This window comes from Panthera uncia, chromosome C2 (assembly GCF_023721935.1).
Source record: "Panthera uncia isolate 11264 chromosome C2, Puncia_PCG_1.0, whole genome shotgun sequence".
Lineage (NCBI taxonomy): Eukaryota > Metazoa > Chordata > Mammalia > Carnivora > Felidae > Panthera > Panthera uncia.
In genome coordinates, this window is record NC_064810.1 from 6,611,302 (window position 1) to 6,637,712 (window position 26,411).

The 26,411-nt window shown below is 47.2% G+C and overlaps 1 long non-coding RNA gene across 4 annotated transcripts in view; it reads left to right on the top strand.

The window, feature by feature from the left end:
• The window catches only part of LOC125921690 (uncharacterized), an 83,693-nt gene that overhangs the window by 17,202 nt on the left and 40,080 nt on the right, over nt 1-26,411 (top strand). The gene's annotated exons all lie outside the window — the stretch shown is intronic.

A 26,411-nucleotide genomic window follows, 5' to 3' on the forward strand; every position in this document is an offset into this window, starting at 1 on the left:
CGACAGTGGGGGTGACCAGATGTGTGGTTTTATTGGGCGGGTGTGAGCTGAAATCTATATGAACAGTGTTAGAATGTTTGAACCGTACAAGAGGTATTATGTCCAGGCATTTTTGAACTTGAGAAGGTGTATCCGTAATACTTTGTTCGTTGTGGAAATATTAGAACATACAGACAAAAATATTTCAATCTTTCCACACTCAGACATTATGGCTACTGACAATGATGCTTTTAATTCCAGAATTCTTTTATACGTATTCTTTTCCCCAAAGTGGATCCTATCACATACACAGTTTATATAACGTGTTTTTATTTTACTGAGGAACACATTGTAAATATCTGTGCATGTCGGTAAACATGTTTCATGAGATATCTTATTTCTGCCACAATATTTTAAGCCTGTTTAGGATTCCGTTGTATGGTCCTATCATGATGGATTTAATTAGTTCTCTCTGTTGAGTATTTAGGCTGTTTTCTGTTTTCTTTATTAGAATCCAAAAGTTCTGCCTCTTGGCTGCAGAATACAGATCCCCGGGTCCCATCACAGAGGAATGAAATCAGGCTCCCCTGGGAGTGAGGCGTAGGGGTCGGGACTCATGCTGCACAGTTTGCCAAAGTCTAGAATATGTTCTTGAAAGTGGAATTGTGTGGGGCGCCTGGGTGGCTCAGTCCATTGAGCATCCAGCTTCGACTCAGGTCACGATCTCACCATTCGTGAGTTTGAGCCCCATGTTGGGCTTTGCACTGCTAGCCTGGAGCCTGCTTCGGATTCTCTGTCTTCCTCTCTGTCTGCCTCTCTCCCACACTCACTCTCTATGTCTCTCAAAAATAAATAATCATTAAAAAAGTTAAGAAAAGAAGAGAAAGTGGAATAATGTGATCCGGGTATGTATCTTCATCTATCTTTTGATATATGCAGGCGGCTTATCATTCAGAACTTTTTTCTTTATAAACTGTTTTACACTTTAAGCCTTAAGGCTTCTGAAAGGCGAGGGATGACGAGAATTTGCACGTGGACTTGGGGAAGAGGTCTTACCACACCACATAAGCACACCAGGCTCGTTGGCTTTTGCTTAGTTCTTTGGTGTTGTCACATGACCTAAATAAACAGATGAGCACATTCCTAAGATAATGAAGAAGAATGTATTTGGTGCCTCCTTCTCCCCATGGAGCTTTGGTCGGACCACGGGGCAGGTGCCACAGCCCTGGCCACCAGCAAGCGGCAGTGAGTGCTGCAAGACCCCAGGCCTGTGCCTCTCTGGGCTCCTAACCCGTCCGTAGAAATCTCCCGCAAGCCCGTCCGGTGTTGAGTGTATTCACTCTGAAGGTCCTCTATGTGTGTCATCACTTTTCTACTTTAATTGCTTTTTTTTTTTTCTCGAAGGAATACACGTGCATACAGTTAAATGGTACTTCTGGGCTTATAATGTAAAATGCTAGTTCTCTGCCCTCGACCATTCCTTAGCTGTTCTTGGCTGTTCTTTGTCATTTACCTCCACATTTCTAAGTTCTGGGCTCGTGGCACTCCTTCTCGAGCCTTCAGTTTGGACAGGATCAGTTTTCTGTTAAAGAAGATGGGGGTTGGGTTCACGCCCCTCCCTCCCTTCTCCGTTCCACTGTCCTCACAGTGTAGTGAGGCAAAAATGTCCGCTAAGTTCATGTCCACGTCTAGCGTTATTGTAATGATATAAACGTTAGAGGGGAGCCAGAGGATGTGCCGCGGTTACATTTTGTCTTTTCCCAGACTTACTAACTGGGATTTGCGTGCTGCCTTCGTTTTTCTATGTGCTTACAAATCAGACTGCCCTCCACTCCCCTGGAGGGCTGGCGTGTCCTCTCCGGGCGGGACGGCGTGTTCAGTGATCGCTCGGGGCTGTGGAAGGGAGGGAGGGGGAAGACCCTTGGGAGCCTCGTGCCATCAGGCTCCAGATGAACTGGTTGCTTCCCGGCACTCTGTTGTCCTGGGTCTTGGCTCCTTGTAAAGTCTGGGAAGGTAAGGAATTCGAAATATACGGCAACCAGCAAACAAAGAGAAGCTGGTGACCGAACCGAAGGGTCTTGGCTTAGATCTTCACTTAGAATGGATCATCACTGGGGGCGCCCGGGTGGCTCAGTCGGTTGAGCGTCCAGCTTCGGCTCAGGTCACGGTCTCGCGGTTTGTGGGTTTGAGCCCCGCGTCGGGCTCTGCGCTGACGGCTCGGAGCCTGGAGCCTGCTTCGGATTCTGTGTCTCCTTCTCTCTCTGCCTCTCCCCTGCCCATGCTCTGTCTCTGTCTCTCAAAAATAAGTAAACATTAAAAAATTGTAAACAAAAGAGTAGATCATCACAGGGAGGGCCAGCTTTGGATCCCAGATGCACCTCCCACTGTGTAGTATTCCACGACATCTTTTTGCCCTCGTTTAGGGCTCTTAGAACTTAAGAGTCCATGCTTCTTATCTGTAAGCATAGCGGGTATTTGCCTCTTTCCTTTTTGATAGTTTGTCTTCTTACCTAATAACTGGCCTTGAGTAAACATTGGCTTCCTTCGTAGCAGGGAGGTTCCCCAGACAGTGCCCACCCGCCCCTCCAGACACGGGGCCCCAGTCACCCAGATCGGACTCTTACTCCCCACGAGGCGGTTGGACCTGGAGAGGAACTCTGGATGACGCCCTGCAGAAATGCAGCAGTGGCCAAGGTGGGAGATCAGATACTGGTTGGGCCTCCGGGAGCCAGAGTACATTCCTGCCTCGATAATCCCCTTGGAAATGAAAAAAAGGTTCCCTCAAGTTTTTATATTTCCAGCTTTCATCTGCTTCTTACTCACAGGTGCTTCATTCCTTGGCTTGAGCAAATACCTTCAGGGAAAAGGAACCAGATGTCTCTTGGAAAAAAAAAAAGAATTACTTAGCTTGAGGAGACCTTCGTTCCACTAAATCGTACATAAAAGCCCAATAAATAACTGCCCCCGCCCCCGCAAATAGAGGGCACTTCTTTTGGCGGAAGCCTGTGCACTCTGGCCCTGCCCTACCCCACCTCCCCACTGTCCCCAGACCCCCTCTGCCATTGGGGACCAGCGTGAAAACCGCTAGCTGCTCTATTCCGTTCATTTCTTGCATGAGAAAATAGACACCTGTAAAAGTCAGTTGTCCGATATGGCAGGACAGGTGACTGGCAAAGGGGGGCCCTCGCCCAGCATCTCATTCCAACCTGAGTCACGCTGGGGTCAACCGTGTTCGAACACACGTGGTGACAGCCAGAGGGAATCGCCATCACGTGACCCCGAACGCCCACAGCACGGCTTTCACGTCTGCGGCCAACCTTACAGAAACGTGGAAAGGTGATTGCACAGTGGTCTGTCATCAGGTTATATTTTATACTCGATTATGCTTTGAAAATATCACACTGAATTCCTTTGCAACAGTTTTCGGGTTTTGGGTAGGAGATTTTTTTTTTTTTTTTTTTTTTTGGCCACGAAGGTAGACATGCCTGTGAAATTTCCTCCTGATTGTTTTCATTTATTTAATTATTTACTATTTATATAATCTACATAGCTACTGATTTTTTTTTTTTTGCCAGCTCAGTATAGATTCTTTTCAAAATTTTTTTTAAAGTTTATTTATTTTTGAGAGAGACAGAATGTGAATGAGTGAGGGGCAGAGAGAGAGGGAGACACAGACTCCAAAGCAGGCTCCAGGCTCCTAGCTGTCAGCGCGGAGCCCGACGCGGGGCTCGAACTCACGAACTGCGAGATCATGACCTGAGCCGAAGTCGGATGCTCAACTGACTGAGCCACCCAGGCACCCCAGGATTCTTTTTTTTTTTTTTTTAAAGGTGGTTCATTCATTGTCATTGTATCAATACATTATTATCAACTAAAGTCCATAGTTTACATTAGGGTTTACTCTGTGTTGCATATTCTGTGGGTTTGGACCAATGGAAAATACCATGTATCTATCCACCATTACTGTTCCTACTGAACAGTTTCACAGCCCTGAAAATCCCCTGTGTTACACCTCTTCATCCCTCCCTTCCTATCCCTGAACCCACAGCAGACACTGACCCTGTCACTGTCTCTGCGGTTTTGCCTTTTCCAGAATGCCCTAGAGCTGGGATCAGACAGTACGGAGCCTTTTCACACTGGCTTCTTTCCCTTAGTGATAGGAATTTCGGTTTCCTCCGTATCTTTCTGTGGTTTGATAGCTTATTTCTCTTACTGCCAAATAATTTCCATAGTGTGGATAGACTGCAGCTTATCCGTCCGTTCACCTGTTGAAGGGCCTCTTTGTTGCTTCCAGTTATCTTTAGCAGTTATTTTTGTGATATTTTGTGATATTTTTCAAAGCCGGAGCAAAGTTTCTGAGGGAGGGATACGACCTCTAGATGAAATGCTATGCTATTGTAATAAAACTGAGATTCTAATTAAGGATCATGGGTATGCATCCATGCAAAGGGAGCTGGCTATTTTTGATAAAATAAATGTTCCCGATTTCATAGGGTCTGTATCATTTTAGGTCTTTGCTCGGGTGGCCACTAAAATCAGTAATGCAGCTTCTCTAAATATTATATTCCCAAATCACTCTGCATGGAGAGGCATTCACTCCACTCAGTGTGTATGTTTTTTAAAATGTTTATTTATTTTTGAGAGAGAGTGCCAGCAGGGTAGGGGCAGAGACAGAGAATCCGAAGCAGGCTCCACACGGCCAGCGCAGAGCCTGATGTGGGGCTTGAACACATGAACTGTGAGATCATGACCCGAGCCGAAGCTGGACGCTTAACCCGATGCGAGGCTCAGACTCACAAACCGTGAGATCACGACGTGGGCTGAAGTCAGATGCTCAACCGACTGAGCCACCCGGGTGCCCTGAGGTAGATGGTTATCTACACCAGATAATTAGAACCTAGTTTCTTCTTGGCATTCTTAATGCTCATATTGTCTCTCCCTGCATAGACCCAGGGCAGGGAGCTCATCCCCTCATCCTTTTATGGTCCTTTCCACCTAAAAAAAAAAAATGTTTGTCAACAGGTGCTTCCTTAGACTGACCTCAGATGGTCTCCTTCATTGTGTATTGTACCTTCTAGAATAACACAATAAGGAGGCTGGTTTTGCTCGCGATTGGCGTGGTTAACCCCTGACACACTGCCTGGTTCCTAGAAATCTTTCAATGAATATTTGTCAAGTAATTTCAAAACCGAACAAGTGAATGAATGAATACTTGACAGACCTTCGTATATTTCAGAGGACTATTTCCTTCAACATCCCTTTTGCAGACAAAACACAGCTAGTTTTTTTTTTTAACCTTATTCTACACACTATGTTTTTTTTTAGAGCTATCATATATTGATTTTATTTGTATGGACATATGTCTTTTTTCTATCAGTGTTCTTGGAGAGTCATGACCAGAATAGTCCCTAGGAAATCTGGGACCATTCTATTTTGTGATCTCGGCTCTGTGCCTCCTCTGACTATGTTAGCTTCAGGACATCCCCATCACACTGCCCTTGAAAACCTTCATGTGTTTTGTTGGCCCCAAGAATGTCCTAGTGGTATTTTTAAATAAGCATATGCCAAATATTTTAATTCAATGAACTTTCAATGATTTGGGTATGTGAATACCCATGCCTTTCAGGCCTAGTGGTGGGAAATGACAACTTTTCTTTTTATTTGAATATAGTCGACGCTTTATAATAATTTAAAAATTTTTTTTAACGTTTATTCATTTTTTGATGGAGACAGAGCGTGAGTGAGGGAGGGGCAGAGAGAGAGAGGGAGACACAGAATCTGAAGCAGGCTCCAGGCTCTGAACTGACAGCACAGAGGCCGACACGGGGCTCGAACCCCGTGAGATCATGACCTGAGCTGAAGTCGGATGCTTAACTGACTGAGCCACCCAACTGCCCCGACCCCTCATAATAATTTAGAAGTAGAGTGAGTAAAGCTTCTAGCACGATTTGACTTTAGAGAGCCATATGCGAGATCGAAAATTGAGACGACAAAAAGAACGAAATAAACAAAACCAACCAACAAGCAAATAAAAAACATCAAACCTAAAATGATTTCTACACGTTGACGCAGTGTGGAACAAAGGACAAGGACTCACTGGTAGGGATGACATTCACGTAACCGTTACTCTGTGTCTGCCAGCGTTCCGGGATTTCCACATGTGAACCCATTGAATCCATACAGCAGTCCACGGGAAGGCACGTTTTTGTGATTATGTTTTATTGTGGTAGAAAGCACAGAAAATGGACCATCCTCATCAACTTTTCAGCGTCTGGCTTAGTAGCGTTAAGTGTATTCACGTTGTTGTAAAGCATGTCTCCAGAACTTCCTCATCTTGAAGACCTGAAGCCCTGTCCCCAGTCAACAGCGGCTCCCCTCTCCGCCCTCCACGGCCCTTGGTCACCACCGTTATATTTGTGGCTCCATGAGTTTCACGGGTTTAGTTGCCCTCCTATTAGTGGAGCCACAGCATGTTTGTTCTTCAGTGATTGGCTCATTTCGCTTAGCATCGTGTCTTCCGTGTTGTAGCAGGAGACAAAATTTCTTCCCTTTTGAAGGCTGTGTACTATTCTACTGTCTGCACAGACCACATTTTCTCTATTCATTCATGTGTTGATGGAACCTTGGCTAGCTTACATCTCTTGGCTGTTGTGAATAATGTTGCTCTGAATGTGGGATATGGGTGCACAAATATCTTTTTCAAGACTCTCTGTCAATTCTTTTGGGTATATACCCAGCAGTGGAATTGCTGGATGACATGGTAATTCTATGTTTAATTTTATGAGGAGCCTCCATACTGTTTTTTTTTTTAATGTTTATTTATTTTTGAGACAGAGAGAGACAGAGCATGAACGGGGGAGGGGCAGAGAGAGAGAGAGGGAGACACAGAATCGGAAGCAGGCTCCAGGCTCTGAGCCATCAGCCCAGAGCCCGACGCGGGGCTCGAACTCGCGGACCGCGAGATCGTGACCTGAGCTGAAGTCGGCCGCTTAGCCGACTGAGCCACCCAGGCGCCCCCATACTGTTTTTTAATAATGGTTCTACCATTTTACTATCCCACCAGTCGTACACAAGGGTTCCAGTTTTTCTGCACCCTGGTCAACACATGCTACTTCCTATTTTTGTTTTTTTCTTTTTTGTGTTTTGTGTTGTTTTTTGTTTTTTTTCTTTTTCCATCCTAATGGGCATGAGGCGGTATTTCATTGTGTTTTTCAATCGCACTTTTCTGATAACTAGTGATATTGATAATCTTGTTCATATGCATGTTGGTCACGTTGTGTGGGGAGCACTTTTCCCACATCCATCGTGTGGATAAGCAAGTTTAGGCGAAGAAAGGTCAGTCAGTTCGTTCAAAGTCATATAGCGTGTACATGATGGAACCAGAGTTTGAATCCGCAGCGCCTTGCTTTGTAACCCCTGCGTTCTGCCCCTTCCCGTGGGGGCACACGTTCGGTGTGGGAGAATGCTGTCCCTTCAAGTCATTTTATTCAAATCTTCTTCCTTATATGGACTCATGACTGATGTCTGAGCAAGGGAAGTAGGAGAGATCCCTTCTTTCCGTTCCTTCTCTGCCTCCCTCCTTCTCCCGTCTTTCCTTTCCCCCTTTCGACAAGTACGGACCGTGTACCTGTCCGGGTGAGCTGCCATATGCAGGTGCTTGGAGAATGGAAAGGTGACCGGGACAGAGTGTCCCCTGTTACCACCGAGGTTCCGGACACACTTGGGAGATTCACTGTGTGTCCATGTGATTTTTCTTCCAACCTTGGACTGGAAGAAGACACAATATTTCTAATGACAGCAGACTGAACTAGAACTGCCTTGGATAAACTAGAATGTGTGATTCTCTTTGAGATGAGGCTGTAATAGGAGAGGCACAACAAACGCGAAAAATAAGGGAGGGTTGAACGCGTTTTGGAACTTGAGAGATGACTTCTGTAGCGTGGCGATGGTGGAGTGATGAATCGAACAGAAGCCGTTTAGGCTGGGTTTCCCCAGCAAAGCATACCCTCTAGAACTGTCTATGGGATTTTGTTTGCAGACGCCAGGTCTGAAGTGCTTCCTGACTTGCCAGGGGGGCGGAGCTGGGATGAGGGCCATGGCCACCAGGAGGTCAGGACAGGAGTACGGGGGCTTTTTGCCTGTCTACACAGACCTTTGCCAGAGTAGGGGGTGGAAAAGGCATGGGATCAGGTGTGCATATGCAGTAACACCGAGTTGTTCTAGTATTAGCAGGATTCCCTGGATTTGGTCCAAAGGAAAGGAAAGTAGTAAAACGGAGGTCAAAATTGGGACCACGCCATCTCTTAAAAAGGATGGGAAGGCTATAAAAGTCTTCCCAGGCTCTTAGTTATTTTCTCTCTGCTGCAAATGACATATAGCAGCAACAGAATGTTAAGTTACCACTAAAAGCAAAATTTCCCCCAGCGTGCTTTAAAGAGACGAGACATGTGGGCGTTTGGTGTTACTGATTCTTCCTGATGCCATTTTTTTTTTAAACCAAATTTTCTATGACTCATAGAAACTCCCATTCTCTCTCTTGACTGTAAGACTCTGTGAATCCGTGTGCTTGGTCTGTGAGACGTTCAAGCAGAGACCACCTGGACGGGAAGCACGGTGTAGGGAACGGTGTGTTTCGAAGGTGCCGGATCTTTGTTCTTGAGGGCAGGATACGCACAGAGTTGGGGGAGGAGGATGCCCGGGATAAAGAGAACGTTTATTTCCCACCTAAAACATGAGGAGTGTGCTGGTGGGTCTTCCTAGTCTCTGCCAGAGCTGAATGCAGCCAGACTCTAAGGGCTTTTTTTTTTTTTACGGTGTTTCATCTTCTATGAAATGGATGGGGTGAGGCACCCTTTACCTTCCTTCATCTTCTTGGGGTTTTTTTTTGTTTTTTTGTTTTTTTGTTTTTTTGTTTTTTTGTTTTTAACTTTTCTTCGTTTCCTTTCTTCTTCTTCTTTTTTTTTTTTTTTCCTTTGCCATGCTTCTCAATTCAGCTGCCTGTCCTACTTCCTGTGGGGAGGTTTATGGTGAATGGCTCTCTTTGTATTGCACATCCCTGGATCCTTTATGTCCTACAAAGCTAGCTTATCAATGAAACAAGTACTCGCTCGGTCACAGCTGTTTCTTAAAGCTCCTCCTTTCTGCACGCAATCCTAGGAAACCTTGAAGATTTACAGCTTGGTGCCAGAAAACATTTTCAAGATGATTTTCACGTGTGCAAAGCTGGCTTGCTGTCTGTCAGTACTCCTTCTTCCCTTCCTCCTTGGGAACAGAACGCCTGCATGTGCTCCAAGAACAAAGACCACATTTCCCAGTTTCCTTTGCAGCCGAGTGCAGCTACGTGACTCTGATCTGGCAATAAAATACGAGCAGAAGGGCCATGTGCGACTTCCAGGAAGTATCCCTAAAGGGAAGAATGGACTTCCAGGTAGAATCTTTAAAGGGTGTACACTCTGCTTTCCTTTGTCCTTCCTACCTGCTGGATTGTTGATGTGATGGCTGGAGTTGGAGCAGTCGTTTTGTGTCTGGCTTATTTCACTTAGCAGAACGTCTTTAAGGTCCACTGTGGTGTAGCATGTATCAGAATTTCATTCCTTTTTAGCCTGAATAACATGCCATTTCATGTCTGTACCTCATTTTGTTTATCCATTCATCTACTGGTGGACATTTGGGTTGTTGCCACCCTTCACCTGTTGTGAATAGTGAGCATTGATGTATAGGTATCTGTTTGATTCTCTGCTTTCAGCTCTTTTGTGTAGAAGTGGGATCGCTGGATCATTTGGTAATGCCCCTTTTTGAGGAGTTGCCACATACCCTTTTATGGTGCCTGTATCATTTTAACATTCCTACCAGTGATGCCTAAGTGTTCCAATTTTTTCACATTCTCACCAACACTTGTTACTTTCTGTTACTTTGATAGTAGCCATCCTAATGGATATGAAGCTATATCTCATCGTGGTTTTGATTTGCATTTCCCAGATGATCAGCGATGTTGAAGGTCTTTTCCCGTGCTTGTTGGCCATCTGTATATCTGCTTGGGAGAAATGCCTGTTCAAGTGTGTTGCCCATTTTTAAATTAGATTGCTTGTTTTTAAAAGCTACCATTATTATTTTTTAAAGCAAGTTGTCTGCTGTCATTTAAACGTAAAATGAATCATAACCGCACATTGCCCTGTTGCTCTGGTCGTAACGAGAACCCCTTGGGTGGGGGAGGGTCACGGAGACGTAGTGTCCCAATTCTTGAAGCCAGCTAACATTGCCTCTGGGCCAGGTGCAGAGAGAGCAGTGATTTGCCTCAGGTTACCTGCTTGGAGGCTGAGCAGAGACGGAGGGACTTAGGACTACTACCGTCTCATGCAGGAGGTTACATCTCACCGCCTCCGACTAGAGAGCTCTACAAACAGTCATCTGTAAGCCTTCGATGCTCTTTTAAAAAACATGTTTATTTATTTTTGAGAGAGAGAGCACAAGAAAGGGAGGTACAGACAGACAGGGGGACAGAGGATCTGAAGTGGGTTCCCCGCTGACAGCGCAGAGCCCGATGGGGAGCCCGAACTCCCCAACCGTGAGATCATGACCTGAGCTGAAGTCAGATCTCAACAGACTGAGCCACCCAGGCGCCCCAACCTTAGATACTCTTGTCCAGGGGCTGTGGGATGCTGTGAACTGTGTGCTAAGCATGGGAAACTTCACTATCAAACTGGGAAGTCATCTACCTAAAAACAGGTCCCCTCTTAGCATTAATGGTAATAGTAATGAGAACAATAACAATAATTAGTTTAGGAGAGTTTAGGGGAAGGGGATACTTTGGATGACATTTATAAACAAAAGCTGTGTGTTGCTGCTTTCTGTATCTCTTGATAAAAGAGAAAGAAGTTAATAATGCAGGTATCGCAAACAGTGATCATTTATACACAATGCGTAAAAATGCTCGCCTAGCCTGGTTGACTCCGGAGCACGACAGGTGTCATTTTGAGAGCCTGAAGCAGGTGGAGGGAAGAGGTAGGAGACTAGGTGGAAGTGTGGATGGGCAGTGAGGTGCTATGAGCCCCCTGTGAGGGCCCCCCACGTCCACAGGAAGGGAGCGGCCAGGTTCTTTGAGTTGCCAGATTGGCATGGTTGACTCTGCCGTGTTCACAGCTGTCCTGTGATAGACACGCCCCCAGATGAATGCTCTGACTCTTCGCTTGGTTTGGTAGCTGGGGGCGTGCAGGTGGCTACTGGTCAGGGACGTCGCGTGCTTTAATTGACCCCTTCCTCAGCCATGAGGTCATCACGTTCACAGCGTCGAGTTTGTGGTTCCAGGTAGGGTACGGGGCTCATCCGTAATTGGCGGCTCATGTGGTCCCCCCGATGGGCAAAGCTCTCGAGAATCGTTTCTAAATGGCTGGCCTCATGCAACCCTGTTACGGACTCTGTGGTCTTTTGTTTCTTTATGACACGAGTGCAATTCAGTGTAGAAAAAATGATAAATACAGAGAAGCAAAAGGAAGGGGAAAAAAAAAACCTCCCTGTAACTTTCCTTGGAGTTAGCCTCTATCATTATCTTGTTTTATGTATTTCCAGACTCTACTATGCATCATGACAGAAAGATATATGTTGAAAAGGCACTACCTCTCCTCCCTGCCTAGGAGGATTACAATATTTAAAAATACTGAGGAGGTCAGAGAGATGAGCAAGCCTGACTGCTTATTCACATCTTTAAAGAGCTGGAAAAAACCCCCGGTGTCTTAGAGAAAGAAACACTAAGAGTTCAGGTGTACTCATCTTCCACAGTATCACATGGGGTAAAGACAGAAGTACCGAATGGAATGCGTTAGCTTTCGTGTGCTGTGTCGCCAGGCGTGTTGTTCAGCGGGCACTGTTTTCCCTGTGGCAGGAAGCAGGAAGCAGGTTGCTGAGTGCAGCTGGGGCACAGGCACCCTAGCGGCGTGGCTGTTCCGTGCTCCACCCCTGCATTAAGGCTCTGCCAGCAGCTCTTATTGGAAGGCGCTGTGTTATCATGTTTTTGTTTTTTTTGTTTGTTTGTTTTTTGTTTTTTGGTTTTTTTTTGTACTGCTTCACAAGAAGCCTTCAAAAACAATAGTTAAAAAAGTTTTTTATTAAATGTGTATTTATTTTGAGAGAGAGACAGAGCACAAGCAAGGGAGGGGCAAAGAGAGAGGGAGACACAGAATCCAAACAGGCTCCAGGTTCCGAGCTGTCAGCACAGAGCCCGACATAGGGCTCGAACTCAGGAACCATGAGATCATGACCTGACCCAAAGTTGGATGCTCAACCGACTGAGCCACCCAGGTGCCCCTAAAAAAAAAATTTTTTTTTTAAAGTTTATTTATTTTTAGAGAGAGAGGAAGAGAGAGCGAGACAGAAAGACAGACAGACACAGAATCCCAAGCAGGCTCCACACTGCCAGAACAGAGCCTGATGCAGGGCTTGAACCCACGAAACCACGAGATCATGACCTGAGCCGAAGTCAGACACTTAACCAGCTGAGCCACCCAGGTCCCCAATAGTTTTTTTTTTAATATGAAATTTGAACATCGCTTCTGTTGCTTTTCTATTAATGCTATTTGTTGCAAATATTTTTTTGAGATTTTAAAACTGTTTTGTGTGTAAAATACTGCTTATGTCTTTCACTGTTTCATTGTTTCGTTTGCCAATGTATCTTTTCAAATGGCATGCAGTGTTTGTAACAGTTTGTCGTCAATTATGGCTACAAAACTGAATTCAGTTGTATGAGGGATCATACTTCCAAGTAAAACAAATACAAAATGTTTTGGTCTTATTGTCTTCAAAATCAGCTCCTTTGTTGTCATGTGGTTTACTGTGATTGCTGCATTCAGAAAAAGGTGTTTTCTCTTGGCCAAAAAGGGGCCACCAATAAATTAGGGTTATAAATAAATAATACACACTTTACTTCCCTTATTTAGTTGTAACATTAAACTATAAATTTAGAAAGGGATGATAAAACTTAAAAAAACATGTAAAAAATAGCAAGATATAAAAATAACTATGTGCTTACTTTTTCTCATTTTTTAAATATACTTTTGGCTTATACTTAACACACTGACCGTAAATGTCATACATTATGATGGGGCCCTCCCAGTGCATGACCAGATTGGTTCACGATGTGACTTCTGAACTGGTCTATACTGCGTTCAGAGGAACGAGTCCACCGAACACACATTTGGTGGCACAGTGATGTCCAGTCGCCGTAAAAGTTCCCAGACCCTTCTTGCTTTGTATACTTCCCTCATCGTGGATGAGGAGTGAACATTCTGGGACTGGGCACTGGTCTGCGGACCAGACTTTGAGCCCCACTGCTACAGAGGAGATTGGGGTCAGAGGGGCTCAGAAAGCAGTCAGTCAACACATTTATTCAAATGAGCTTCAACTATTCTTATTATAATGGGCTTTTTGGGGCTGCCTCAATGAGTTTATCGAAGATTATTCTAAGTAGTCAGCACCATAATGCTAACAGTATGAATTAACAAGTGCGTAAATACTCTGCTTTCCACGAAGCAGCTGGCGTGGGAGCAGTGCTTTTACTGTAGACCTAGTCAAAAGTCGAGTGTCAATATGAAAACCAACAGAACCTAGATCCCAAAGCCAGCTCTCCAAAATCAGCCTGACCTAGGACCTCTGTTTTTCCTTTCGGCTTCTTGGAAGCAGTGCCTCGCCCTGTGCTCAAGTTCAAGGCCGTGCTTTGCCTTCTGCTGTTTGAGCCAGCCCATGCTCACTGCTTTAGTCTCCTCATATAGCACCTTGACCTGCTTTCTAACAGGATGTTTTGATCTCTTTCCCAGAGAACACGGTGATGAGTGTAAGGGGAGGCCATGAGGGTAGTATTTAAAAGATTAGCAGCTCTTGGGGCGCCTGTGTGGTTCTGTTGGTTCTGTTGGTTGAGCGTCCAACTTCGGCTCAGGTCGTGATCTCGAGGTTCATGAGTTCAAGCCCGCGTCGGGCTCTGTGCTGACAGCTCAGAGCCTGGAGCCTGCTTCGGATTCTGTGTCTCCCTCTCTCTCTCTCTGCCCTTCCCCTGCTCGTTCTTTCTCTCTCCCTCTCCCTCCCTCTCTCTCAAAAATAAACATTAAAAAATGAAATAAAATAAAAGATTAGCAACTCTTAAAAACGAATGATACAAGCAGACCAAATCACTGTGTTTTTTTAGACCTTTGCCTCTGAGAGAGAAATTTATATATTTCTCAATTTTTCATTCTGCCTTCATAAGCTTGTAGTGCTGAAAACGAATATTCTGGATGAAATAAGTCAGCACTTTTGGAGAATGCCTTTCTCTTTCAAAGCAACAGTTTCAAGCCATAAGGTGTGCATCGAGTTTATTTCTGTTCTAAACAAAATTCTCAAAGGATGTAGGTGGGTTGATGTGAGAGATACGGTACATCCTCTTTGAGCAGTTACGACACCGCATTGTCTTTTGGGGGCAGTGTAACGGGAACGTGATGTGACTATACATGAATATCTATATTTTTATTTCATTCATTCACTTGTTCATTCAGCATTCTCAAAATATGTTTTCCACGTGCCAGAATATTTGCTGACTGTTGGGGATATGAGCATATGAAGACATTCTCTCTTTAGGGTGCTCACAATGGAGTAGGGGAGGCAGCCTCTAAGATGTTGTGGTAAGGGCTGTGATGAAAATGACTCGTGTCAACACCTGCCGTGTTTCAAAAGTACTACTCTCAGTGCTTTACATTTCTTAAAATGTCGAACAGTTGCCACAGTTTTATCCCGCGGGTGCTCTTATGGGCACTTTGCGGATGCAGCAAGTGAGAGCCAGAAGAGGTGAGGAATCGCCCGAGGGCGCACAGCTTGTGAGTGGGGGAGCTGAGATTCAAAGCCGTCTAGCTGAGCTCTGCTCCCAGCTCCGCACTGGGACGGAGGTGGACAGGTGCTCCAGGAGGAGCCACGGAAGGGGTGTTTCACCAAGACCTTCCAGGCATCAGGGATGGCTTCCCAGAGGGGCTGCTACATGCATTGGTTGTAAAGGGCAAATCAGAATTATCTGGAACGAGCACGGAGGCGGATTCCAAGAAGTGCATGCAAAGCGCGCGGCTGGAGTGCTGGGCGCATTCCGGAGGCAGCCAGCGGTGCACCGAGGCTGCACCGTAGGACGGGCGGTGGAATGGCCGGAGATGACCCAGAAGGTAGGAGTGGGGACCTCCAAGTCGCATTGTTGGCTCCTCTTGGAACTTTTTTTTCCAAGGCTTCAAATGCAGCCTGAAGGATAAAGAAACCTGAGATGCTTTAATAAATAGTTTCACTAGTCACAATGACAGACATCTCAAGAATGTTTTTATTTGATATGAGATTACTATGACTCTGAGAGCTTTAAAAAATTATTGTAAAAAATTTGCTTGGGAAGAAATGACTCACTTGAATTGTGAGTGAGTGAATTGTGAGTGTTATCAAGGATACAGTTAGAGATCTCCTTTAAGAGATCCCGTGGCTGAGTGTTAGAGCCGCACCGTTAACTTACGGAATAATGCTGCTTGTGTGTTGGAGGCAGGGAGTTCAAATGCATAGATTCGAGTTCAGTTCCTCCCAGGCAGGTGAAATTCTATGCCCTAGTCCTATGATTGCCTCTAGCGCAAAGCCACATAGGCACTTCATTTCTGAAGGGGGGAGCATCTGAGTCTAGGACTTCGATTCTCCGCGACGGTTATGTGGAAAACAAGCTCAGACACGTGAGAGCCCTGTTGCACGGGCTCATATTGTTGAACGTGTCATTGTCACGTGACAGAACCCTCAAACACCACCTGGCGGGTGAATTCTTATTTTGCTCACGGCGAACTTCTCAGAGGTAATTTACAAAAGTCTTACGTGTGGCTGCTACCTTTTAATCCAGTCTGCACTGCGTGAGAAATTAACCTTTGTCTTCATTTCCTTTCTGTGTATTTCACGGGTGTGCACCACACCTGCGCGTGTGTCTGTCTGTTAGCTGTGTGATACGGAAGGAGTCCCGGGAAGCCTTTTAAAAGCTCGGGATGGGCCGAGCCTCATTTTCCTCGCTGTCAGCCCGCTTTCAATGTCCTCTGTTGATCCGGCTCAGGATGCAAAGAGGAATGCTAGTTGGTGAGTTGCAGTTAATGGTGGAGAGTGAAAAGCCCAGAGTTGGGCTAAAACGAGGATGTATCCCATGCGCCCACTGAGCTGATGGCCTGTGGCAGGGGCGTCCTGGTGCAGTGGATGGTAGCCTCCGAGGGGTGTCCTCCAGGATGCGCCCACCTCTCTTCCCGGTGGTCCGGCACCTGGGCAGTCCGGGGGCGAGCCAGAGTCCCAGAGGCTCCTTCCAGAACAGCCTCTTGCTTAAATGGGGGTTGAAGGCCGCGTCTGCCCTCTGTCGCTTCCCAGGCTTACGCACTCCGCGTGTAGCCTGGATGTCGGCGCACCAAAGGCCGAGATTGTTCTGTGCTCGCCTTTGTGAACAGCTCTGCTGGCTCATTGATCTTGCAAATCTGTTGGGCTGAGCTACCATAATGGCTCACGTCATGTCAGAATTCCCCTTCAGAGCAGATTCTCACTTGGAAGGGCACTCATGTGGAGTGGGGTGGAGAACACCTAAGCAAAGTCTGGAAGTTCCGGTGGTAAACTTGAACCAATTCAGTCTTACCTTGGGCTGACCTCGCACGGCCACCTGGAACTGTCTTGGGGTCAGGGGCCTACCGTCTTTGAGGTAGGCTGATGTTGCTTTTTGGATGTATCTGTGGGGGGACTGGTTTCATTTATGTATCAGTCAGCTTTTGCTGCAGTGACAAACAGCTCTAAAAAAACCTCAGTGCCTTAGAAGAACAGAGGAAGCGGCAGTGGGAGGAAACTTGAGGGCAAGCAGAAACGTGTCATTCCTCTTTAAGTTGCCACCTGGGACTGGCGCACGTTCACTTTTGCCTGCATTTATTGGTCAAAGTGGGGCACGTGGCCAAGCTCAAAGCTAAGGGGGAGGCACATATACTTTGGCCGCTAGAAGGCAAGAGCATGCCGTAAGACCACAAGACAGTGCATCGAGCTGCCGTATCCTATTACAGGAGAGAGGGAGCTAAGAGTTGGAACAGTAATCCATGGTAATCTGCCACAATCCATTTATCACATACGGGAGTCCGTCTGTTACTTCAAGGGACCTCATCCAGCCCATGTCTTCCAATACTACCCATGTGCTGATGACTCCCCGTGTCTCCATCCCTAACTACGCCCGCTCTCGAAAGCCTGTATCCAACTGTTGACTTGGCCTTTCACTTGGACACCGAATGGGCATCTTTAAACCTGTTCCTCCCGTAGTCTGTGCTCTCTTAACAAATTGTGGAAATCCTCCACATCCTCCCCAACTTCTTCCTGCGGTGCCAGGGGTGAAGTATATTGCAGTATGTCTAACGTCCTTCTAACCAAACAAGTCTGTGCTTGGTGAGTGTGTGTAAGTAGCTTCCAAATGGTTTCCACTTTCCAAGCTCTTTAGGGCTGTTGTTTCAGGACCAGATTTACCAGACCGATGCCCCCCTACCCCCAACGCTGCAATGGGAAAATTGGCTTAGCCCCAGGCGGTGGACAGAAAGGCCTGTCCTTGGATGAACCTGGATGGTGGAGTCCACGTTTGACCCTGCCCATTTGTCTCCAAAATCCGTGCTTTTTCTCTACAATGATGTCATTGATAATGTCATTTGCGTGTGGCATCCTTAACGTCTTGATGACGGGAACATTTTAAGGGTTTAGAATATCTGTTTTCTAATTTATTAAAAACCAGTTCCTTACCCACGAGACAGTGGAACCTGTATTTTAAAATGAGTAAAACCAGTGTTCTCTATCTTTGGTCCTTTTCAAGTCACGATAGCGTTCCTTCTGCAGACAGAGTGACCGCAGAGCCGTGGAGCTCGTTGGAGTTTTGTAGCTATAAGCTAGAGGTCCGTTTGGCTAGCGCCCACGGGGAGGACAGATGAATTGGCACTGGTTTTAGTCCTCGGAGTAAAGAGCAGGAACAAAAGAACGAATCGTAGCTTCGATGCTGCACAATCCCTCCACCCCCTACACCAAACCAAGCCCACAACTGACCACATAAAACCAGACCAGACGAAAGAGCTAAATAGCAGAAGATCCTTTGTGAAGACACCAGGTCACGTTGAGGGTATATAGTACTGATTTATGGATTCTCTTTATCTAACACTTAAAATGCTGATTTACAGAGGGAACACAGCCCAGATACTCTGACGGAGTAGAGCGCTTTTGCTTGGCCGGCGTTCCGTGGATTTTCAACGGGCTGTTCACTGGGTGTTTTCCCATTCAAGTGTGTCAAGCTTTGTGAGTTGGAATCACACTACACACGTTCAAGACTCATCCAAAGACTGCAAACTTTACCAGGTGTCCCCTTTCCTTTGGGGATTGATCCTGGCCATTAGACCATAACCTACATATTTTTCTTCCTCTTTTGTTTATGTTGGTATTCTCATAATAACCATGATGAATTATACCTCAGGATAAAATTAATGCTCCCAGTACTGGAAAGTGATAGCAATGATGCTACTTTAAGCCAGAATACTATAAATTCCTGGCTAAAACAGCACTCTGAGATGGGACAATAGCTTGACTGGCTAATTTATGAAGCCATAAGGCCGGTAATAAATTCTGGTCCTGTAAACGGTGTCAGGCGATGTAGATTGAAACATAATAGATTCAGCTGATACGTCGTGCAGGGCCTCCGGAGCTACCCCCATTAGCTAGAATCTCAGAAAAGTGATGCTCGTAGGTTGGCTAGAAGATCTCATGCACCATCGTTTTAACTAACGTGGAGGACTAAAGGCCATAGTGTTAAGGAACTGGGAGGCCAGGTAGTGAAGTAGGCCTGAGATGAACTGGGAGAGGAGGAAGAAGGGGAGAGGGAAGAGACGTCACATCTTGGGACAGGTCGTTTGTATGCGTTGAACACTCTTCTCTGGCCCTCTGGACACCAGGTACGTGGGCCACGATTCCAGACCCCTTTGGCTGGTGAAGCTAGAGTCCCTGAAATACTTTCAGCTCAGCGTCTGGGCTGCCTGGGGGGTGAGGCAGGAACTAGATCTCCGGGTCGAGTTCATCCCCGATGCCATCCTGGAGACGTGGGGGACGTGGATGGCAACAGATCACAGAGCCCGGATTCGATTTGATTTGGAATATCTGGCGGACCCGGTGGTCTTCCTACCTAACCCAGCTTTACGTGACCTTTGTCGAATTACATCTTCGTAATATATTTGGGTCCTCTTCGGTTCCTTCCTCAGATACTATCTTTGATTTATTTATTTATTCCTTTGTTGTTTTAAAATTTGTTTGATGTTTATTTATCTTTGAGAGAGAGAGGGGGAGAGAGAGAGAGAGAAAGGAGACACAGAATCCCAACCCATGGACCGTGAGATCATGACCTGAGCCAAAGTCAGACGCTCAACCGACTGAGCCATCCAGGTGCCCCTGCTGTCTTTGATTTATTAAGTACTGGCTACATTTTCAGAACTGGGTTCGACTCTGGAACACAGAGTGACCCACTTAATTGTCCCAGCACTCTGGGGCGTAAGTATGATTTTATTCTCATTTGATAGCTGTGAAACTGAGGCACAGAGTGGAGCCTTGGCCAGAGTCACGCTGCTGGTGAGTGGCCGAGGAGAACTGGAACCCATTTCAATAATTAACCCACTTGAATCTCCGTGCCCGCTGTCTCCCATCACAGGGGTAAAACACTTTCTTCAGCGGAAGGCGATGCTGGGTGGTCTTGGGTGTCCTGTTGTGCCCGACACAGTGTGGGTTTTGTGTTCTACTGACAGCATAGCTACATCGCCAGTAGGCCATTGCCTTTTGCTGGAAGAATCTGCTGAAAGGCTGAGTATTGCCCATTTTATTGTTATGTTTTCAAAAATTTTTGTTCCTTTTCTTTCTTTCTTTTCCTTTTTTTTTTTTTTTTTTTGTCCCCAAATCAGGAGACGGACTTGTTCTTGCCCACCTTATGGTTGTGGCAGTTTAAAATGTCACCAGCGAGGGGCACCTGAGTGGCTCAGTTGGTTGAGCATCCGACTTCGGCCCAGGTCATGAGCTCATGGTTCGGGAGTTCGAGCCTTGGCATCGGGCTTGCTGCTGTCAGCACAGAGACCACTTCTGATTCTGATGCGCTGTCCCTCACGCTCTCTGTGCCCCTCCCCCGCTGGTGCTATCTCAAAAATAAACATTAGAAAAAACTGTCACCAACTAAGCTTCTTGTTTTTGGGGCCAAAGAATGTCTGTTAGGTTCCATTTGCTCTAAGTTGCCTTTCGATTATCACTCTGTGTTACGTTTTCATTGTTGGCTGTGATTTTTACGGGACTTGCACCGTCCTGCCAGTTTATGGATTCTGATGTTTGCTGCTTCCATTCCTACCTCCTCCTGCATGGATCTGTTTATTCTCGGGTCATCTTTTTCTGCCCTCTTTTGGCAAAGGCTGCGAGGTCACTTTCACTACCCTCCCTCCCCCACCATGAGGAGGGGTCTTACTTCCAGCTTCCAGTTGAGGCTGCATTGTTGTGGTGCATTCTGCCCGTTTCCCCCGCATGGCTTTGCCTTGATTCTCTGTGTTCTTTTCCTCTCTAGTCTGCCTGCCGGTGTTCTGGAAGCTTCTATCCCCATCCTCCAGTATTGGCCAGTAAGCGTTCAGGCCCGCTTCTCATTCCTTCTTCTGGCTGTGGCTCCTGGCCAGCCCTGCCCTGCGAGGAGCCGCTCCTGCTGACTCAGGGCCACCAGGCATCCCTCCCCTCTCTGCTGGCTATGAGGGTGGCCACGCGGGGTACAGTGGGGCCTTCCTTCCTCGCCACTCTGCTCTGGACAGGGGTTTCTCCCTGTACTCCCTCAGCGGCGGACTCTCAGCGAACTCTAGGGAACAATGACAACAAGTGGCCTCCAGTTTGAATCTGAACAAATCCCATGGCACGTTTACAGTGAGCCGCGAATAATGCCGACGCTACAGGACATCTCTCCCGCACCTAGGGCAGAAGCTCTCCTGGTGCCTCCACTCATTATGTGCCGTGGAAACGAGCACAGGGGCGCCTGGCCGGCTCAGTCGGCAGAGCGTGAGACTCTTGATCTCAGGGTCATGAGTTCGAGCCCCATGTTGCTTGTAGAGACCTCTTAAAAATAAAATCTTCTTTAAAAGAAGAGTGAGTGTAGGATTGTCATTGCCTCTGGCGGGGGGGGGGTGGGAATTGGTGAGGAAGGAGGTTTAACCATGTGCCTGCTACATGTATTTGTTCCTTTAAAAACCTGTCAAGACCATTACAAAGGAAGGCGTGGGTATGTTCTTTTTTTAAAATTTTTAATATTTTTTTAAAGTTTATTTATTTACTCTGAGAGAGATAGCACAAGCAGGGGAGGGGCAGAGAGAGGGGTGGACGGAGAATCCCAAGCAGGCTCTGCGCTGTCAGCACAGAGCCGGATGCAGGGCTCGATCTCATGAACGGTGAGATCATGACCCGAAATCAAGAGTTGGGTGCTTAACCGACTGAGCCCCCCGGGCGCCCCTAAATCTCTGCCTTTTAGACATACTAACCATGCCATTGAACCTTAGAATTGGTCATCTCTGCCAAAATTCATGAGGGCTTAGGGGACACTTCCCAAGGCACAGCGGGGTTATTGATGTGACTGTGTGACTGTGTCATCCCAGCTGGTCACCACAGGTGGGTTTGCACAAGCAGAAGGGGACCCGGTTCCTCAGGTCTTTTTGCTGGAAATTCGGGCAGGTGAGGTCATGAAATGCTGTCTCTTCTCAGGGCATCTTGACGCATGGATTGGCTTTTGCCGGGAGGAGCATCTCATCGTTTCCTTGGGGAAGGTCCACGAAATTGCCTGGTGCTCCGTGTAGTGGCATTTTTAGTAACCTTTAGAATCCTTTGGCTCCACAAACATTTCAGAAATCAAAGCTGAACTCTATTTAAAACCAAGAGTCACCTCCATTCATTGAGAGGCATTAGTTAGACTGTGTTTCCGCCCTGGAACTCTTGAGGGCTTACGATATAAATAAACGAGGGAGGGGAGGACAGACGGACTGTATGTGTCAACTTGACCGGGCCACAGGGCATCCAGGTGTTTGGTCAGACTTGACTCTGGGTCTGTGAGGGTGTTTCTGGATGAAATGAACGTTTGAGTCAGTAGACTGAGTAAAGCATGTTGCTTCTCCTAATGAGGGTGGGCCTCATCCTATCAGTTGAAGGATGATTCACCTTCCTGTGAATAACAGGGGACTTCTCCTGCCTGACATCAGGAAGGATGCATCAGGTTTTTCCTGCCTTCATACTTGAATCGACACGCCAACCCTTGGGTTTTGAGGCTGCCTGCTTTCAGGCTGGAACTTCTGCTGGTGGCTCTCCTGGTTCCCCAGCTTGCTGACTGCAGATCTTCTACGGGGACTTCTCAGCCTCCGTAATTGTGTGAGCCAGTAGCTTACAATAAATGTCTTTACACACACACACACACACACACACACACACACACACACATCTTGTGTCTCTGGACAAGCTTGACCAATACATCTCTTCAACTTTGGGTGTTTCCAGACTTAAGTTCCCTTGTTTCTGGACCCTTCTTCAGTTCAGTCCAGTTCAGCAGACGTTTACTGACTGTGTGCTGTGTTCCTGGGGTGGCGTTGAATAGGAGGAGAGCGACGTCCTTCTTCTCAGTGTGATCCCGGGTGAGTGTAGGCAGTAACCCGTGCCTTTAACATATCCCTTCTCTGTTTAGTTCATCAAAACTTTTTTCAATTTTTTAAAATTTGTTTTATTTTTAACGTTGTTTATTTATTTATTGGAGGGGGGCCAGAAAGAGAGAGGGAGAGGCAGAGAGAGAGAGAGAGAGAGAGAGAGAGAGAGAGAGAGAATCGCAAGGAGGCTGCACGCTGTCAGCACTGAACCTGATGCAGGGCTCGAACCCACGAACCGTGAGACCTGAGCCGAAATCAAGAGCTGGAAGCTTAACTGACCATACCACCCGGGCGCCCCCCGGTTCAAATTTGTGCCGCATGGTTAAGAGATGAAAATAGCTTAGTGCCTTAATAACCAATCATTCACTCATTCCCTGAATACTTCTTAGCGCCCACTATGTGTCCGGTGTTAGACCACAGACAGGAGACACCGTGTAAGTGTGGCTACGGTCTTCCAGCCAGAGGTAAGCTGTTGTGAGTGCTTCCTGGCTCATAAGCGCTGACTGGATGCACATCTTCCCAACTCCGCATTCAGTGACATCGTGCTGGTGGCTGGAAGGTGGCCACAGTGGAGTGTTTGTACCATGGAAATTGGCAGTCCCTACAAATTGGGTTTTTTTTTCCCCCTAGGAAAGAACACTTTTACCAGCACAGCACTGCCTCAATCTTACATTGTAATAATGAGCCATCATTTAGCACGAACATTATTATTTAATGTCGTTATTTTTTAAAGTTTATTTTGGGAGAGGGAGAGACTGAGAGAGCATGCGCGTGTGCAGGCAGGGAAGGGACAGAGAGAGAGAGGGAGGGAGAGAATCCCGCACAGGCTCCGTGCTGTCAGCATGGAGCCCGATGCGGGGCTCGATCCCACGAACTGCGAGATCAGGTCATGAGATCCGAGTCAGACACTTAACTGACGGAGTCACCCAGGCACCCCTAGTATCATCATTAATATATATTTCTTTATCCGATTTTCTACATGCTGGACACTTTACAGACCTTGTCTCAATATTTTTACAGCTACCTCTGAGGTGGTTTCTGTTCACCAGGGAACCGAGGCTCGGGGATGTATGTCACCAAGGTCGACCAAAAGTTAACATCAGAGCCAGAGTCAGACTCAGCCCTAATGTCAGAGCCCCCGATCCCACCCTCTGGGAGATACTGCCTCCTATCCGAAGGAAGGACCACATGTGCATTTTGGACAGGTGCCTTCCACACGTCCAGTGGCTTCACCTAACGGAATAGGACGCAGGGGACTTTTAGGCTCTGTGAAAAGTCAGTCTGGATATTTTGCTCAGATAATCATTTTATTCAGCTAGATAATTTAGCAACTCTCAATTTTCGCGACATTTGATCTGTTGAGGAGGCGGTGGTCGGTGTGTGGGCACCACCGATTGGTGTTGCCAGTTAAACTCTACCCGCTGTTTATCGAGGTACGAAATCCAGTGCGTCCCCATGATTTCCTGGTGTCTCTCCACTTCTCGTTGTGGTGGGTCATGCCAGCTCTGAGAATCCACTTGCTAGGCAGGGATGCAACCTCTGCCTTGATAAAGAAGGAGGGAGGCTTGCTGATGTGTTACCTCGGATCGACACTTAGCATTAGTCACAGGCAGAGCTAGCTGGGCAAACCCAGCCTCCCCCGGAGAGAGAGCCTGTCCCAGGAATCTTAGCACATGGCACGCCCGATTCTTGTCATTGGGTAGGCTTGTTCCCCAAACCAAGAGGGGGCCGAGCTGAGCATCATCTGTGCCGTCTCTCCCACTTACTGATCAGATGCAAAGTGTCTGTCCTGCATAAGGACCTGCATGGACAGGAGCAGTCCTGGACTGGTCCAGGGCTCAAGGACGTTGTTGATCATGGACCCAGATCCCTTCTAGCCCCTGCTCTGCTACCTTCGAGGTGGTTTCATCTGCTTGGTCCCAGGATAACTGCCCACCCCCCCACCGCTCCCCGCCCCAGCGACCTTGAATCTGGTTTTGCTGCAAGAAGGGGAATGTCACAAAAGATGAGTAGGGCTTATGGTAGGAGGGTAAAACTTTCCCAGAAATCTAGAGAAGATGTTTGTGTACATCTTCTTGGCCAACACCCTTATGCTCTTATTCTATGGACCCATGGAAGGGGTAAAAGCTATTCCTTCTACATGTAAGTTGTGCATCACTGGGGCGCCTGGGTGGCTCAGTTGGTTTAGCATCCGACTTTTGATTTTGGCTCAGGTCATGATCTCCTGGTTCGTGAGAGTGAGCCAGCCCCACATCGGGTTCTGTGCTGACAGCGTGGAGCCTGCTTAGGATTCTTTCTCGTCCTCTGTCTCTCTCTTTCTCTCTCTCTCTCTCTCAAAATAAATAAATAAACATTAAAAAAAATAAGTTGCGTTATTATTTTGGGGAGGAGGAAGGTGCTAGAAAGGAGGCTGGGCTTTGGGCTGTGAGCATAGGCACTTCTAGCAGGTGTTTTTTCATTGTTCGTAAAACCCGAGGAAGGGGTGACTGGGTGGCTCAGTTGGTTAAGCACCTGACTCTTTCTTTCAGCTCAGGTCTTGATCTCACGGGTTCATGAGTTCGAGCCCTGTGTTGGGCTCTCTGCTGACAGCGTGGAGCCTGCTTGGGATTCTCTCTGCCTCCCCCTCCCTCTGACCCTCCCATCTCTCTCTCTCTCTCTCTCAGAATAAATGAACAAATTTTTTAAAAAACATACCACAAAAACCCGAGGGAAAAATGCCTCAGGGATTTTCTGAGAAAAAGTTCACTCAATTTCCTCAACTGTCCGATGAGCAGAGTGGGATGACCTCCGAAGTCCCGAGTGGCTCTGAAAGCCTGTGGTTCTGTGTTTCTAAGACACCTTGACTTCAGAGGGCAGGATACAAACGATGAAGACAACTGAGGTTCTGAGTTGACCTTGTGTCTTGAGCAAGGGCTGGCTGTGGAGGTGAGCCCACACCTGCTGTTGGGTGTGGATGGGGTCCTCTTCTAGGTAGAATATTCCTCATCTTTTGGGAGCCCACGGCGCGCAGACGTAGAATCCCTTCTTTGCCATTTTGATGAGAAGGAACGTGGCAACCTCAGGGTCGTTTGTCACCCTCACTGTGTCACCAGGACGGCCGTTTGTCCTCTGCGGTGGGTGTTGGGGGAACGGACTGGAGAGGAAGGGAAACAAAGTGACACGGGTGCTTGTGTGTCTGCACGGGGAGCAGGAGGACGCCAGTCTGCAGGTGCGTTGCCTGCTGGTGTTTGCGGATGTCAGCATTCTGGGGACGGTGCCACTTGGGAGAGGCTTCTCACGTTCTCGGGAAAGCGTCCGACGGCCCGCAAATGGGGAAGGAAGAGCTTCCGTGCTTTCCACGAGGACGGCTTTTCATCGCCGTGGCATGTGGTCGCGTGGCACGCTTTACCGACCGGCTCTGACGGAATGAATTCACCCAGCAGCTCCGGTGACAGTGAGACCGTCGGGTTTCACACTTTGGTCACTTTTTAGGAAACACATACATCCACAATAGGCTGAAAAGTGCCTGTGCCCATTTTCATTTGGGAAACTCAGTCTGACCCGAGGCCAGTGATTTCTTTTTTGAACTCGTGGCAGTTGAACAGCTCCGTCTGATTTGTGAATTTACCGACCAGCCTTAAGTAAGGTGACTGGTGTCCAGGGCTCCCCTGGATGGACACGTCCAGACAGGGTGCCTGGGACACCAGTCCCACCGTGTGCTTGAAGCGCAGCCGACCACGTGACCGTCGGGTTTATGCTGAT